We start from the raw sequence: 6875 nt of genomic DNA on the forward strand, positions 1-6875 counted from the left end.
TTCTTTGCCTTTGTTGCTCCTCTCTCATGGTTCTTTGGTCTTCTCTAATTTCATGGAGGAGGATGGAATGCTCTTGGTGCTCCACCCTTAGTTGTCCCATGTTGGAACTTAATTCTCCTAGGGAGGTGTTGATTTGCTCCCAATAGTTTTGTGGAGGAAAATGCATCCCTTGAGGTATCTCAGGGATTTCATGATGAGGAGTTTCCTCATACTCTTGTCCATGAGTGGGATCTCTTGTTTGCTCCATTCTTTTCTTAGTGATGGGCTTGTCCTCATCAATGAGGATGTCTTCCTCTATGTCAATTCCAGCTAAATTGCAGAGATGACAGATGAGATGAGGGAAGGCTAACCTTGCCATAGTAGAGGACTTGTCCGCCACCTTGTAGAGTTCTTGGGATATAACTTCATGAACTTCTACTTCCTCTCTAATCATGATGCTATGAATCATGATAGCCCGGTCTATAGTAACTTCAGATCGGTTGCTAGTAGGAATGATTGAGCGTTGGATGAACTCCAACCATCCCCTAGCCATGGGCTTGAGGTCATGCCTTCTTAGTTGAACTGGCTTCCCTCTTGAATCACTCTTCCATTGAGCGCCCTCTTCACAGATGTCCATGAGGACTTGGTCCAACCTCTGATCAAATTTGACCCTTCAAGTGTATGGGTGTGCATCTCCTTGTATCATAGGCAAATTGAATGCCAACCTTATATTTTTCAGACTAAATTCTAAGTATTTCCTTCGGACCATTGTAAGCCAATTCTTAGGGTCCGGGTTCACACTTTGATCGTGGTTCTTGGTGATCCATGCATTGGCATAGAACTTTTGAACCATTAAGATTCCAACTTGTTGAATGGGGTTGGTGAGAACTTCCCAACCTCTTTTTCGGATCTCATGTCGGATCTCTGGATATTCGCCCTTTTTAAGCTTAAAAGGGACCTCGGGATCACCTTCTTCTTGGCCACAACTTCATAGAAGTGGTCTTGATGCACCCTTGAGAGGAATCTCTCCATCTCCCATGACTCAGAGGTGGAAGCTTTTGCCTTCTCTTTCCTCTTTTTAGAGGTTTCTCTGGCCTTTGGTGCCATTAATGGTTATGGAAAAACAAAAAAAGCTTTAGTTTTTACCACACCAAACTTAGAAGGTTGCTCGTCCTCGAGCAAAAGAAGAAAGAAGAGAGTAGAAGAAGAAGAAATAGAGGAGATGGAGGGGGCTTTGTGTTTCGGCCAAGGGGGATGGGTAGTGTTTAGGTTGTGTGAAAATGAAGGAGTGAAGATGGTTTTATATAGGAGTGGAGAGGGGGGTATGGTTCGGCCATTATAGGTGGGTTTGGGTAGGAAAGTAGTTTGAATTTGAATGGTGAGGTAGGTGGAGTGTTATGAAGGATGGATGTGAGTGGTGAAGAGAATGGTGGAATTTGATAGGTGAGGGTTTTTTGGGGAAGAGGTATTGAGGTGATTGGTGAATGGGTGAAGAGGAGAGAGAGAGGTGGGGTAGGTGGGGATCCTATGGGGTCCACAGATCCTGAGGTGTCAAGGATTTCTCATCCCTGCACCATGTGGCGTGTAAAACGCCCCTTGCTGCCAATCCTGGCGTTAAACGCCAGGCTGCTGCCCATTTCTGGCATTTAACGCCAGCTTCTTGCCCATTCCTGGCGTTAAACGCCAGTCTGGTGCCCATTTCTAGCGTTAAACACCCAGAATGGTACCAGACTAGGCGTTTAACACCCATTCTGCTAAACGCCAGTAAGTTTCTCCTCCAGGGTGTTCTGTTTTTCATTCTGTTTTTCCTTTTATTTTTGATTTTTCAATTGTTTTTGTGACTTCACATGATCATCAACCTATAGAAAACATAAAATAACAAAATAAAATAGAAATTTAACATAGATAATTAAAGATTGGGTTGCCTCCCAACAAGCGCTTCTTTAATGTCAATAGCATGACAGTGGGCTCTCATGGAGCCTCACAAATGTTCAGAGCAATGTTGGAACCTCCCAACACCAAACTTAGAGTTTGAATGTGGGGGTTCAACACCAAACTTAAAGTTTGGTTTTGGCCTTGATAAACCCCATTTGTAGGGTTTATCTTGTGCTTGATTTAGGGGATTTTATACCCTTTTACCCACATTTATCCATTGAAATAGCATGGTTTTATAACTTCTCCTTTAATTGTGCTTAAGAGTGAAAACATGCTTTTTAGGACTTAAAATAGCTAAATCTAATTCTCCTTGTATTCCATTAGATGCCTTGATATGTTTGCTAAGTGATTTAGATTTAGGAGGCGAGGGTTGGACCAAGGGAATGTAGGAAAAGCATGTAGAAATGGAGAACTCATGGAGAAATAAAGGAAACGCAAAAGCTGTCAACCCGACCTCTTCGCACTTAATCGGCCATAACTTGAGCTACAGAGATCCAAATGATGCGGTTCCAGTTGGGTTGGAAAGCTAACATTCGGGGCTTCGAAATGATATAAGATTTTCTATGTTTGAACCGCGCATGGTGACGCGTACACGCATAGTACACGCACGCGCCGTTGCTGCCACCTGGTTCACTTAAAGCAAAACGTGGCCAGCGAATTCTAAAGCCTTGTGGGCCCAATCCAACTCATTTCTGATGCTATTTAAGCCAAGGATTGAAGGGGGAATGAGGATACTTTTTCATACTTTAGAAGTTAGTTACCATTAGTTTAGCTTTAGCTTAGTTTAGTAGTGAGAGTTAGTTTCTAGAGAGAGAGGCTCTCACTTCTCTCTAGAATTAGGATTAGGATTAGGTTTAGTTCTTAGATTTAAGTTTTAATCTTTGCTTTCTTCCACTTCTATCTCTCAATTCTTTGTTGCTACATTCAATCTTCTTCTATTCTTTTGTTGTAATTTCCTTTATGTTGTTCTTATATTTTGTTGTAGATCTAGTATTGTTCCTTCTACATTCTTCCAATTCAACAAGAGGTAATTCATAATAAATGTATCTTCTTTGCTTCTCTATTGTTGATCTCTTGTTTTTGTAGTTGTAGATTCCTTTAATTCTTGCATTTAATAATGTTTACTTCTATTGCACTTTATGTGTTTGTTGAAATGTCTCTTTTAGTTTTAGTGTAGATTTTGTTCCTCTTGGCCTAGGTAGAGTAATTAGTGACACTTGAGTTATCTAATTCCTTTGTTGATTGATAATTGGAGAGATTGATAATTGGTTTGGGGTGCACTAAAGCTAGTCTTTCCTTGGGAGTTGGCTAGAACTTGTGGCTCAAGTCAATTCATCCACTTGACTTTCCTTTATTTAGTAAGGGTTAACTAAGTGGTAGCAATGAACAATTCTCATCACAATTGAGAAGGATAACTAGGATAGGACTTCTAGTTCTCACACCTTACCAAGAGCCCTTTATAGTTGTTAGTTTACTTTTCTTGCCATTTATAATTCTTGTCTAAAAATCCTAAAAAACCCCAATTATAACTCACAACCGATAACAAGACACTTCATTACAATTCCTAGGGAGAACGACCCGAGGTCCAATACTTCGGCTTATGAATTTTAGGGGTTTGTACTAGTGACAAACAACTTTTTGTATGAAAGGATTATTGCTTGGTTTATAAACTATACTTTACAACGAGATTTTATTAGTGAATTTCTAAACCGTCAAAAAATCCGTTCATCAGGCCTCCCAACACCAAACTTAGAGTTTGATTGTGGGGGCTCTGTTTGACTCTGTATTGAGAGAAGCTCTTCATGCTTCCTCTCCATGGTGACAGAGGGATATCCTTGAGCTTTAAACACAAGGGAGTCTCCATTCACTTGAATGATCAATTCTCCTCTGTCAACATCAATCACAGCTTTTGCTGTGGCTAGGAATGGTCTACCAAGGATGATGGATTCATCCATACACTTCCCAGTCTCTAGGATTATGAAATCAGCAGGGATGTAATGGTCTTTAACCTTTACCAAGACATCCTCTACAAGTCCATAAGCCTGTTTCTTTGAATTGTCTGCCATCTCCAGTGAGATTCTTACAGCTTGTACCTCAATGATCCCTAGCTTCTCCATTACAGAGAGAGGCATGAGGTTTATGCTTGACCCTAGGTCACACAAAGCCTTCTCAAAGGTCATGGTGCCTATGGTACAAGGTATTGAGAACTTTCCAGGATCTTGTCTCTTCAGAGGTAATTTTTGCCTAGTCAAGTTATCCAGTTCTTTGATGAGCAATGGAGGTTCATCCTCCCAAGTCTCATTACCAAACAACCTGGCCTTTAGCTTCATGATTGCTCCAAGGTACTTAGCAACTTGCTCTTCAGTAACATCTTCATCCTCTTCAGAGGAAGAATACTCATCAGAGCTCATGAATGGCAGAAGTAAATTCAATGGAATCTCTATGGTCTCTGTGTGAGCCTCAGATTCCCATGGTTCCTCATTAGGGAACTCCATGGAGGTCAGTGGACGTCTATTGAGGTCTTCCTCAGTGGATATCACTGCCTCTTCCTCCTCTCTGGGTTCGGCCATGTGAGACGTGTTTATGGCCTTGCACTCTCTCTTTGGATTCTCTTCTGTATTGCTTGGGAAAGTACTAGGAGGGAGTTCAGTAATTTTCTTACTCAGCTGACTCACTTGTGCCTCCAAATTTCTAATGGAGGATCTTGTTTCAGTCATGAAACTTTGAGTGATTTTAATTAGATCAGAGACAATGGTTGCTAAGTCTGAGTGGCTTTGCTTAGAATTCTCTGTCTGTTGCTGAGAAGATGATGGAAAAGGTTTGCTATTGCTAAACCTGTTTCTTCTACCATTATTGTTGTTGAAACCTTGTTGAGGTCTCTGTTGATCCTTCCATGAGAGATTTGGATGATTTCTCCATGAAGGATTATAGGTGTTTTCATATGGTTATCCCATGTAATTCACCTCTTCCATTGCTAGGTTCTCAGGATCATAAGCTTCTTCTTCAGAGGAAGTTTCCTTAGTACTACCTGTTGCTGCTTGCATTCCAGACAGACTCTGAGAAATCATATTGACTTGCTGAGTCAATATTTTATTCTGAGCCAATATGACATTCAGAGTATCAATTTCAAGAACTCCTTTCTTCTGATTTGTCCCATTATTCACAAGATTCCTTTCAGAAGTGTACATGAATTGGTTATTTGCAACCATTTCAATGAGTTCCTGAGCTTCTGCAGGCGTCTTCTTCAGATGAAGAGATCCTCTAGCAGAGCTATCCAATGACATCTTGGATAGTTCAGACAGACCATCATAGAAAATTCCTATGATGCTCCATTCAGAAAGCATGTCAGAAGGATATCTTCTGATTAATTGCTTGTATCTTTCCCAAGCTTCATAGAGGGATTCACCTTCCTTCTGTCTGAAGGTTTGGACTTCCACTCTAAGCTTGCTCAATTTTTGAGGTGGAAAGAACTTTGCCAATAAGGCATTAACTAGCTTTTCCAAAGAGTTCAGGCTTTCTTTAGGTTGTAAATCCAACCATGTCCTAGCTCTGTCTCTTACAGCAAAAGAAAAAAGCTTGAGTCTGTAGACTTCAGGGTCAACCCCATTGGTCTTGACAGTGTCACAGATTTGCAAGAATTCAGCTAAGAACTGATGAGGATCTTCCAATGGAAGTCCATGAAACTTGCAATTCTGTTGCATTAGAGAAACTAATTGAGGCTTAAGCTCAAAGTTGTTTTCTCCAATGGTAGGGATTGAGATGCTTCTCCCATAGAAGTCGGGAGTAGGTGCAGTAAAGTCAGCAAGCACCTTCCTTGCATTGTTGGCATTGTTGTTTTCGACTGCCATGGTTTCTTCTTCCTTGAAAAGCTCTATTAGGCCCTCTAGAGAGAATTGTGCTTTAGCTTCTCTTAGTTTTCTCTTCAAGGTCCTTTCAGGTTCAGGATCAGCTTGAACAAGTATGCCTTTATCTCTGTTTCTGCTCATATGAAAGAGAAGAGAACAAGAAAGTAGGGAATCCTCTATGTCACAATATAGATATTCCTTGAGGTGTCAGAGAAAAAGAAAAACAGAAGGAGGAGGTAGATGGAAGAGAATTCGAACATATAAAGAAGGAGGGAGTTCGAATTGTACCTTGAGGAGGAGTGTTAGTCCTTTAAATAAAAGGATGTGAGAAGAGGGGAAGAATTTTCGAAAATTAAAGTAAAAGATTTTGAAATAATTGAAAGAAATTTTGAAAATTTGATTGATGATTTTCGAAAACTAAAATTGGGAAAGAAATTAAGTGATTTTTGAAAAAGATTTTGAAATTAGAAATAAAAAAGATATGATTGAGAGTTAATTTTGAAAAAGATGTGATTGAGAAGATATGATTGAGAAGATATGATTGAAGATCAATTTATAAAGAGAAAGTTTTAAAATCAAAGTTGATTACTTGACTAACAAAATATGATTCTTAAAATTTAAAATTTGATCCTTTCTTAATAGGCAAGTAACTTGAAAATTTTGAAGTAAATCTTTAATTATAACAAGGATTTTCGAAAATAAAATGGTAAGAAATTGATTTTGAAGAGATATGATTGAAAAGATATGATTTGAAAAAGATTTGATTTTGAAAAATTATGAAGATTTGAAAAAAATTTGGATTAAAAACAAAATCTTCCCTCTTGTGTCATCCTGGCGTTAAACGCCCAGAATGGCATCCATTCTGGAGTTTAACGCCAAAAATCCTACCTTTTTGGGCCTTAAACGCCCAGCCAGGTACCCTGGCTGGCGTTTAAATGCCAGTTTTCCTTCTTCAGTGGGCGTTTTGAATGCCCAGCTTTTTCTGTTTGATTCCTCTGCTGAATGTTCTGAATCTTCAATTCTCTATGTTATTGACTTGAAAAGACACAATTTTGAAAATATTTTTGAATTTTTATTGATGAGAAACAATAAAAGTTGCAACTAAGATCAAATAAA

The 6875-nt window shown here is 39.4% G+C and overlaps 1 non-coding gene across 1 annotated transcript; it reads left to right on the top strand.

Annotated features, from left to right (window-relative positions):
• Positions 1-5252: 5252 nt before the first annotated feature.
• On the top strand, positions 5253-5360 carry LOC148563776 (small nucleolar RNA R71). Its single transcript, XR_015884840.1, has one exon. It is a non-coding gene; the product is annotated as a small nucleolar RNA R71 (small nucleolar RNA).
• The last annotated feature ends 1515 nt before the right edge of the window (positions 5361-6875 follow it).

Source organism: Arachis ipaensis, chromosome B5, assembly GCF_059453495.1.
Source record: "Arachis ipaensis isolate K30076 ecotype BB chromosome B5, ASM5945349v1, whole genome shotgun sequence".
In the NCBI taxonomy this organism is placed as follows: Eukaryota; Viridiplantae; Streptophyta; class Magnoliopsida; order Fabales; family Fabaceae; genus Arachis; species Arachis ipaensis.